Source organism: Rhinopithecus roxellana, chromosome 16 (genome assembly GCF_007565055.1).
Source record: "Rhinopithecus roxellana isolate Shanxi Qingling chromosome 16, ASM756505v1, whole genome shotgun sequence".
Lineage (NCBI taxonomy): Eukaryota > Metazoa > Chordata > Mammalia > Primates > Cercopithecidae > Rhinopithecus > Rhinopithecus roxellana.
The window spans coordinates 38,226,846-38,237,455 of record NC_044564.1 but is presented as its reverse complement, the minus strand read 5'-3'; the positions used below and the strand labels follow the sequence as shown (position 1 = coordinate 38,237,455).

The following is a 10,610-nucleotide window of genomic DNA, read 5'->3' as shown; positions in this document are numbered from 1 at the left end:
AGGGACTCCAGGCCCCAGAGGGATGCAGGCTGACTCTCACCACTCAGGAACAGTGGTGTTCTCATAGCTAAATTGAAGGATGATTCTTCTTCTGACTCAAGTCTGGTCCAAGCACATTCAGACACCTGAGCCCACCATGTCCAGCAGAAAGTATGACCCCAGAGATAAACAGGATTGAAGCCCTGGCTCTGTGTGCACCCATTTTTGTCTTTCAAGCCCTGAAAGTAGAAGCGTCCTGGACCCATGAGGGAAGGATGGCTCCCAGCTAGGAGCAGAGATCCACCCAGGGGCCCCCAGAGTTGCTTTTCTTGTTTCATGGATTCCTGGTTCAGTTCCATTCCTGGCAGGATAAAGTGTTTTTTTCTTTTTCTTTTTCTTTTTCTTTTTGAGATGGAGTCTTGCTCAGTCACCCAGGCTGGAGTGCAATCTCCAGCTCACTGCAACCTCCGCTCCTGGGTTCAAGCCGTTCTCCTGTCTCAGCCTCCCGAGTAGCTGGGATTACAGGCACCTGCCATCATGCCCGGCTAATTTTTTGTATTTTTTTACAGATGGGGTTTCACCATGTTTAGGAGGTTGGTTAGAGTGGTGGGAGAAACTATAGGGAAAGGAGCAGGCCTTCTGAAAGGTCAAAAGGCTCTGCATAGTTTCGGGGGAGAATAGCTGAAGCTAACCCTGAGGCAGAGGGCAAGGAGTAGGTACAGGGGAGTGTAGGGGAATTTATCTTTTTTTTTTTTTTTTTTGAGACGGAGTCTCGCTCTGTCACCCAGGCTGGAGTGCTGTGGCCGGATCTCAGCTCACTGCAAGCTCCGCCTCTCAGGTTCACGCCATTCTCCTGCCTCAGCCTCCCGAGTAGCTGGGACTACAGGCGCCGCCACCTCGCCCGGCTAGTTTTTTTTTTTTTTTTGTAGTTTTTAGTAGAGACGGGGTTTCACCATGTTAGCCAGGATGGTCTCGATCTCCTGACCTCGTGATCCGCCCGTCTCGGCCTCCCAAAGTGGGGAATTTATCTTAAACAGGCTTGTTTACTTATGTTGACCAGGAGCTGACCTTTGATCATCTGCCATAAGTTCCTTAAGTTCCCTGAAAGAGGAACAATATATGTTAATTACCCACAGATTGTGTATTGCTTCAGGCTTTTAGCATTGTGCCTGCACTCAATAAAAGCAAGCAGCTCCAGCTTCTGAAGGCTGCTGCACTTTGGCCATTAAAGCTTGGCAGTCCTCCAGCTGCTCTTCCACTGCATACCTGTGTCTGAGTACCCCGTTCATCCATCGGTTGGCCAGGGTCTGTGGGACAGACCTGGTCTGGGCCATGCTGGTCTTGAACTCCTGACCTCAGGTGATCTGCCTGCCTCAGCCTCCCAAAGTGCTGGGATTACAGGCATGAGCCACTGTGCCCGGCCCAGATAAAGTTTTTAAGAGCAGTTACTAGGAAGTTTTTCATTGTGTTGCCTGCTAATGAGAAAACTTCCATTCCACAAAGACCTCCAAGCATAGAGATTAGCAGATAAAAAGCAAACTCTCCAGGACAATCTATTCAGCACAGAAAAGAGTATAAAGCTGGCTTTCAGGGTCAGTGATACAGGAATGGCCTTACCAGCTGCATCTCAAGCACTATGTGACTGTAGCTGCCCTCAACCTGTGCTCTGGAGGAGGTGATGAAGGGCAGTTGTCTCAGTGGGCCAGCAAAAAATTAGACAGTTATCCACCTGGTCATTCAACCTAACACATGAGACAGAATAGTCACCCAAACAGGGCATCTCATTTTCTGAACTACATCACTGTTAAATGTAAAAAGTCAATATACATATATCTGTGTGTATTTACTATATACACACAACTACTGTATTTATGTATTATACACATTACAAAACATACACCAAAACTTTTAAAAGGTAAGATAAACCTGAAAGACTATTTCCAAATGTTCTGCTAAAAATGCTAGCTTAACTATTTGCAATGGCCAAGAGATGAAATCAACTTGTGTCCATCAAGGACACATAGGATAAAGAAAATGTGGTACATATCCACAATGGGATACTATTCAGCCATGAAAAAAGAATGAAATCCCGTCATTTGCAGCAACATGGATGAGCCTGTAGGATGTTATATAAAGCAAAATAAGCCAGGCACAGAAAGGAAATACCACATGATCTCACTCATATGTGGGAGTTAAAAGAAAGTTGAGCTTATAGAAGTAGAGAGTAGAATTGTGGTTACCAGAGGACAAGACGGCTAGTGGGGAGAGGAAGATGGGGAGATTTTGGTTAACGGGTACAGAGATACAGTTAAAAGGAAGAATAAGCTCTGGTGTCTACTGCACAGTAGGGTGACTGTAGCTAACAATAAGTTCTTGTATATCTCCAAATAGCTGGAAGAGAGGCATTGTGAATGTTCCCACCACAAAGAAGTAATGAGGTTGTAATGGTTATGCTAATTACCCTGATTTGATCATTACACAATATATACATGTAATGAAATATCACATTGTATCCCATAAATACATACAACTATTATGTGTCAATTAAAATAAACAGATAAGTTTTTTAAAATGTGGCTTAATACCGCATTAGCTAACACTCCATGAGCAGCATATTCAGGGCATGGTTTGTGTTGACAGTGCTGGTGTCAGGCTCTCTTTCAAACAGTTTCTTGCTCTTGTCATGTGCATGGGGCTCCAGTGAGATCTACAGTGTTGGCTCTGCCAGCTCTGCTGTTGTCCCATTGCCAGAGAAATGATTAATAGAATCTTTATTCTGCAGTCTCTTGGCGGGAGTCTTATTAAGCTATCTGTCCCTTATGTGATGGGGAGAGTAGTCGCAGGACTTGAGAAGCAAACAGGGGCTGCCGGAGAGCAGGTGCACACTCAGTGTCAGCACAGGGCAGGGTTCCTGGTTTTTAGAGAGAAAATGGAAATGCTGATATTTTCTCCTGCACACCACTCCCCAACCCAGGGATCATGAACCCTTCACTTGGGGGTCCTCAGACCCAGCAGGTAGCAGATACCTGAATCTCCAAAGCCTAGAGGAGGACCCACTCAGACATGAGTGCAAGTCTAAAGAAGCAGCAGCCTCTTTCTCCTTCCACATGATACCTGAGAGTGAGACCCATCATCCGCATCACGAATACACCATTGGTTTCTGCTCCAGCTCCCTGGAGATAAAGGGAGGATCATTCCCAAATCACTCAGTGGGCTTGCTGTCCTGGTCATCTCTGTGCGGGGCTCCTGCTTCTGCAGTGCCATCTCTGGCCTTCACTGAGCAGCCGTGAGGTTCACTCTGTCACAGTGTCCACAGATGTCCACCACAGCCTTGCTGATCTCTGCAATGCTTCTTGTGGCTCCTCTCCCTGTGTGACTTCACTCAGTGGACAAAAGCCTGCATCACCACTCCCGTCAAGAGCAGCTGAGCCTGTTCTTCACTTTGTTTATTTTACTTAAACCTTTCAGTTTCCATGCCCCACCCTGAGACTCTGATCAAGGTGTTTTTCTATTGTGACCTCCCTATGGTAGCCAGCCTCTCCCTCTTCATGTTCTGTGTAGTCCTGTCCCGCATTGAGCAGGGCTGACCTGTGTCATCAGCAGACATCACAAACATGATTGTGCCTGACTTCCAAGGCTAGCTCATAAAACATTGAGTCTTCTGCCTTGCTCTCTCTGGGATTGCTCACTCTGGAGGAAGTCAGCTGCCATGCCATAAGGATGCTCAAGCAGCCCTGCGGAGAGGTCTGCATGCCTCCTGCACACAAGCAGCACCAACTGCCCAGCTGTATAAGGAGCTGCTTGGGAGGTGGAACCTCCAGCCCCATTCATACCTTCAGATGAGACAGCAGCCCCAACCACCCAGCTAATTGCTTTCAAATTCCTGACCCACAGCAACTGTGAGAGATCAGAAATGCTTATTGTTTATGATTCTAAGTTTTGGTATAGTTTGTTATGCAGACACATTGAAGAATTCTGACTACCCAATTAAGAGATTGAAAAGTGCATATGGCAACATACATCCATAACTGCATACACTCATACACAGATTTTTGAATCAGATTATACTAAACCATATATACTATTGAAGGTATACTAGCTGCTGTGATAACTAAATCCCAGCCTGCACAGTTAAACAAAATAAAAGTTTATCTCTTGTGCGTATCTCCATCCATGTGGGTGCTCCTGTTTGGGTGATTCACCTCCTAGCAGGGATTCCTGGACCCACTCACTGGGCAGCTCCACATCTTCAATGATGACTCTCTTCAATTCAATGGGCAGATGGCAAAAGAGACTGTGGGAAGTCACATCCACTTCTTAATCCTCTGGACCAGAAGTGACACTTGCCCCATCCACTCATGTTCCATCGGTGAGAACCAGACGCTTGGTCCTCCCTAGATCACAGTCCATGGGTGCTGAGGAATGGGGTCCTGGCTGGGAGCCACTCCCAGCATTAAGTCAATGCTGTAAAATCGTTGGTAGTTAGCTACCCATCCCTTCTATGATCTGATTAATTTGCCTTTTATTAATTAAAAATATATTCTGGATACATTATGGACACCTCTCCCATGATCCCTGCCTCCTAATATGCTCTCCCTTGCATAATCTCTTCCCCTTCTAACCCATAGAAAATGACAAAGGTGATGTAATGTACATGATTATGCTCCGTAAGATGATCACATCAGTCTTCTTAGGAGACATACTCCCTAGTTACCTTGGAGGAAGCAAGTGGCCACTTGGAGAGGACTGCTGTGACAAGGAGTTGAGGGCAGCCTCTGGCCAACAGCCAGCAGGAAATAAGGCCCTCAGTCCCACAGCACACAAGGAACTGAATGTTGCTGACAACCATGTGAGTGAGGAAGCAGGTCCTTCCTCAGTCAAGCCTCAGATGTGACTGCAGCCCCAGCCCACACCTTGGTTGTGGAGGGCCAGGTAAGCTGTACCTGGACTCCTGACCCACAGAAACTGGGAGACAATAAATGCTGGTTGTTACAAGTTGCTTAGCTTACAGTGATATTGTTATATAGCCTTTGATTACTAATTTAGGCATCTTCCCATGTCTAGGCATACTTACCTACTTCTCTTTAAAGCTACATGTATCCCAGAGTGGCTGGGTCACACTGTATTTAACTTGGGACATGCAGATGGCCTTCTTTATTTTCTATCATTGTATACAATGTGCAGGCACATTCGTGGATCTTGCACTCCTGTAAATATAGAAATAACTCATAAATGTTCTCAGCTAATGGGGCTGCACCTGTAAAATTGTGACACACCTATTGCCAAATTGCCCCCCAAAAGGAATATCATGGTGGTAGGTTAAGTTTTAACCAGAAAAAAATGCTGAGCAGAACATTCCAGTTGGAGGAGGGTGACTGGGCCCGGGCAGATGCCTGAAAAGACCCAGGGCCCCTCTGGGAGAGGAAACCACTCAGGCTGCCTCAGAGAGAGAGCAAAGAGGAGGCAAAGGGCCTAAATGATTTCACTCAGGAGCCCTTGAAAACAGGCTGAGAAGTTGGAATATAAAAGCGGGGGCCACGAGGGACTGGTGAAAGATTTCCTCAAAGTTGGAAAATTAAAAGTTGATGCCTTTGCCCCTCTCTCTCACCAGGTGCAGATTCCTGTCCCTGGAGCTGGTAATGAGGGTAGAAGCTCTCCACTGGACCTTCTGATTTATTTTCCTATTATGCTGTCTCTGGGGGAATCAGCTAGATGTAGAAAGATGAAATTATTGGGTCAAAAATCATATAAAATGTAAGTAGCACATCCATACAAATATATTCAAGGAGTTTTGTGGAAGACTTTGGAATCGCAAAATTCCAGTTTTTCTTCTTGGTTGAATCCTCCCGTGAAGCCAGCCAGTCCTGGGTCGCACTTTGAAACTCAGGGCAAACCAGCAGCACTGGAAGCAGGCCCTCATCTCCCGTCTTTGTGCTTCCCACCCCAGCTGGGTGAGGCACCGCCTGGGGCTCTGGGCCTGGCTAGTCCCCTTCACCACACGTCCGGCTTTGCCCTCCCCACTGCACAGCCCGGGGACCTGCTGTCTTGCCATCTCCTCCATGTCCTCTCCTCTTCCTCATGGCTCATGAAGTCATGAACACCGAGAAATGGAAGAAATGGTTAAATCTTTGGAACCAATTACTTCTGCTTTTGTCTTTGTCTCCTCAGAACTTACAGATAACAATTCATAAGGCAAATGTGTCATTAAAGGAAATGGCCACGGGAACCCAAACCGCTGTGAACTTGAGTCACCAGTCACAATCACACTGTCTGGGGCTTAATGGCCCCACTTTCCACAGAGACGTTCACACCTAAGCTTTGAAGTCACCCCTCCACCTGGACAAATGGGAAGGCGCCTGTTTGTCCAACACCCTGTGCCCTGGAAGGCGTGTTAAGAGCAGGCCTTCTGAAGAGAGCCATTTTTCAAAAACACAAGTGACAGCGTGTGCCTCCCGCAGCGCTCCTCCTCCAGTCTTCACACCTGCATCCCCCATCTTCTCTACTTTCTGGTGTCTCATGGCTTTCTCCTTCCATCTGTCCTTAGACTTCCTGTCAGTCTCCCCACAGCAGCGAAACTCAGGCTCAGGAGGGAAGGCACTGAATTTTAGGAGGCTCCAGCGTTTTACCCTCAAAGCAAAAAGACAGCCTAGCTTCCTGGATGCATCCCAGCCTTTTGCTGATGTTAAGGGGATTGCTTGAGTCTTCAATATCTTAAAACATCAGTAGCTGGCGTGGAGATTTTGGGGACACAAATGGAAAGGCCAAACACAGCAGCAGTGTATGTCACACACGCAGTCAGAGTTGGATGGCCAGACCCTGAATCCCACTCAAATGAGGCTGTCTTTCTCCCTCTAGTGACTCCAGGTAACCATGGAGACATCAGCAACCCAATCAGCCTGAGCTCTTCCATTCCCAGAACGAATCTGACCCTGCCAGAGTCTCCATCCGATCAGGCGGAGCTCAGCCAGGCGTTGTCTCAGGGGCTGCAGCAAAGACTGAGGCTGGGCGGGGGTCATCTCAGTGACCTCTTCACTCACAGGTCCAGCCCCAGGCGGTGGGGACAGGACAGCTGAGCCAGCTCCCTCTCTCTCTCCTTTCTCTCTCTCTCTCCTTTCTCTGTCTCTCTCTGTGTCTCTTTTCTCTCTGTATGTGTCTGTCTCTGTCTCTTTTTCTATCACTTTCTGTCTCTCCCTGCCTCACTTCGTATCTCTCTGTCTCTAACTCTCAATCTTTCCTTTCTCTGTGTCTCTGTCTGTTTCTCCCTCTCCACTCTCTCTCATCTCTCTCTACAACTCTGTCTCTCCTTTCTCTCTGTGTGTATCTCTGTTTCACTGTCTCTCTCTTCCCTCTCCTCCTGTCTGTCTCTCTCTTCTCCCTCTCTCTGTCTCTCTGTCTCTCTCTCTGGGTATGGCTGTCTTTCTCTCTTCTGCCTGCCTGTCTGTCTGTCTGTCTCTCTCTCTGGTCTTTCCATGTGGTTTCTCCACTTGGAGTCCTCTGAATTCTGACTTTTTACATGGAGGCTCCTAGAGCAAGTGTTCCAAGGGCATTGAACACAGAAGTGTGGCCTCTTTTATCTGAGCCTCAGAACTCACACAAAGGCCCATCCAGGTTCAAGGACAGGGAGCACAGGCTACACTTCTTGGCCAGAGGACTGTCAAAGAATTTGCAAACATGTTTTAAAAGCACCACGCTGCCCACCCTCCCAGCGAGCCTGAGGAGTAGTGGGGGGTCCCCAGAGAGGAGGTATCTTTCTGAGACCCAAGATGCTGACTGTCCAAAAGCCTCCCCACCCTTTGCTCTTAGCTGACACGGGAAGACCCTCAGCCCAGGATGCAGCCCGGAAGGGGAGGGCAGAACAAGCTGCTTCCCCACATCCTTCCTTCCAGCACACCTCCCTCCGCAACCCACAGAGCCCAACGGGCGGCTTTCAACCTCCAATCTGTCTGTCTGCGACCTATGTGGAGGTGACACCCTCCAGCTGCCCTTCCTGTCTCTGCTGACAGATGAGATGGTCAGTGAAAGGAATGAAAACAGGGGTTTAGGTTGGTTGAAAAGGAATCAATATGTCTGTCTAAAGTATCACTGAGGCTGATTTTTGTAAAAATATTTCCAAAATCACTTTTATGATTTTGGCAACAAATATGAGAATGCCCATCTCAGAGGGGCTTAAATAATTGTGACACTTACGGATGTCACAGAGGTAGCCTGGACAGGGAAAATCAGAGCTGGTGCCATTGCTCAATGACGTCCTGCAAGCCAGGCATGGCCTGTCCTTCAGTTTTCACTCTCAGCACAAGAGCTTTAGGACACGCACTGCTTACCTCCTAGTTACAAAATAGCTACAAGAGCTCCAGGTATCACATGAGCATCCCAAACCAGAAGGAAGCCATAGGGGAAAAGACCTGGAGGCTTCATCTGACTTCTGTTTACCTCTCCACATGCGGAATAGGGTTCTGTGCCACCCCATAACAGTCGGTAGCAAAGGAAAGGGGGTTGCTACAGTTAAATTGCTTAAACCAAAGGGACTGCAGGAAGCCTGGTTTCTCTGAGATTTAGGGCTCTTTGCCTGCAACTTTAATGCAAAATTGGATTCTCCTGGCAAGAAAGGAAATGAGGAAATTCCATTAAGTAGGAAAAGGACAGTGTCTTCCATGAGTATAATCAGGGGATTTCAGATGTTAGACTGGCTTCCTATTTCAGGCAGGGTCTGTGTTTGGAGTTCTAAATAAAGTCAAGTCACTATTATCTTTGGAATTAGACAAAGAAAGCATGAATAAAAGACTGGTAAAGCTAATCATACCCCAACATTCCAACCCCTTATCCCATTATTCCATTGGCATCTCCATCCCTTATCACATTTTTTTTTTTTTGAAATCTAATAACAAAGAAAAATGATCTGATGAATATCTACCCAGGAGCTACTTAAGAGAATCCTACTGAGTCACTGACCACCTCCACGTCCTCGCCTGCTATCATGCTAGAGTGAGGACGATCAGGTGGATGGACCCGAGGCCAGCAGCAGGATGAGGAGCAAGGAAGCCAAGGCCTGAGTGATTGACTAGCTACACTAAGAGCTCCAGCAGTTCAGAGAAGTAGCTCCAGTCACTGCAGGTGGTCAAAAGTTTTCCTCACTGAGTCTATGAGTTTCACAAACCTTGGATTTCTTTTGACATGGGGGAGAACTGCACATCATCCGTAGGCTGCAGACTTTCTTCCTATTCTTGCGTGACCATCCTGTGAAAGCTTGCTGGTCTGCACAGCACTTCTCAGATGGGCCTGTGGTGAGGTGTCTGTGTCCATGTCCCGCTAAACACTGAGCCCCTGGGGAAGGCCTGCAAACATCAGTGTGCTGCACACACCGGACATGAACAGAACACACGTCTACTCCTCTGAAGCCACTCCGTTAACTGGCTCGAAGCCTGCAGACTTTGTTTCCAAGCCATATGGTTTTACTCCAGGTGCAGGATGAGTAGTTCTTGCAGGCCTCTGATTCTTCTACAAAGAGGAAGTGCTTCAGCTGGGGCAAAGGCAAACCACTTCCTGCACCTGAAAAGCACTGCCACAAAACAGCACTGAGGTCACCAGAGAAGTCACCAAGTCTAAAACACTCTTTTCTGCTCCCACCCTGTAAACGTCTCCATTATTCCTGCCACTCCCCTCCTCTCTCTCCGACCCCTTCAACCCCAGGACTCAACAAAGACTACTGAGTGCCTGCCACGCATAAGACACTGAATTCAGTCTGAGCAGGAGGCAGAGAAGGGTGAGAAACACCCACCTGTTTCCTGTGGATCACACCCCCTGCAGACTGAGGCATCATTTTGTACTCAGGCTCAGCCACTTTTTATTTTAAAATGTTGTTATTTTCCAGATCGTTGTTCCTTTTATCCCCAGTAGTTAGAATCATGGAACACCTTTCAGCCAAAATATTGGACACCTCAGCAACACATCTAGAATTTCTATAAGGTTTTTTTTCTTTTTTTTTTTTTGAGGTGGAGTCTTGCTCTGCTGTCCAGGCTGGAGTGCAATGGTGCAATTACAGCACGCTGCAACCTCCACCTCCCAGGTTCAAGTGATTCTCCTGCCTCAACCTTCCCAGTAGCTGGGATTACAAGCATGCACCACCATGCCCGGGTACTTTTGTATTTTAGTAGAGACAGAGTTTCACCAGGTTGGTCAGGCTGGTCTCGAACTCCTGACCTCAGGTGATCCACCTGTCTTGGCCTCCCAAAGTGCTGAGATTACAGGCGTGAGCCACCGCACTCATCCTATAAGTTTCTTTTTTATAATTTCTATTTCTTTATTGATAGCCTCCATTCAGTGAAACATTATTTTATACTTTGCTTTGGTTCTTTAAACATATATATATATATAATTTTTTATTTTGTTTTTTAGTTTTTTGAGATAGAGTCTTGCTCTGTCACCCAGGCTAGAGTGCTGTGGTGTGATCATAGCTCACTGCAGCCTCGAAGTCTTGGGTGCAAGCAATCACAAAATTAAGGGCCTGCCTCAGCCTTCTGAGTAGCTGGGACTACAAGCACACACCACGCCCAGCTCATTTTTAAGAATTTTGTAGAGATGGGGTCTTGCTATGTTGCCTAGGCGTATCTTGAACTCCTGGGCTCAAGCAATCC

At 47.2% G+C, this 10,610-nt stretch overlaps 1 long non-coding RNA gene across 3 annotated transcripts; it reads right to left on the bottom strand.

The window, feature by feature from the left end:
• Nucleotides 1-908: 908 nt before the first annotated feature.
• LOC115894004 lies at nt 909-9,583 on the bottom strand. Of its 3 annotated transcripts, none has more exons than XR_004054053.1 (4): nt 9,134-9,583; nt 5,588-5,687; nt 5,054-5,186; nt 909-4,443 (listed from the first exon to the last, which is right to left on the bottom strand). It is a non-coding gene; the product is annotated as an uncharacterized LOC115894004 (long non-coding RNA). The 3 variants fall into 3 exon arrangements; XR_004054055.1 differs by having other exon boundaries at nt 909-4,273; XR_004054054.1 differs by having other exon boundaries at nt 909-2,890.
• Between the last annotated feature and the right edge of the window lie 1,027 nt (nt 9,584-10,610).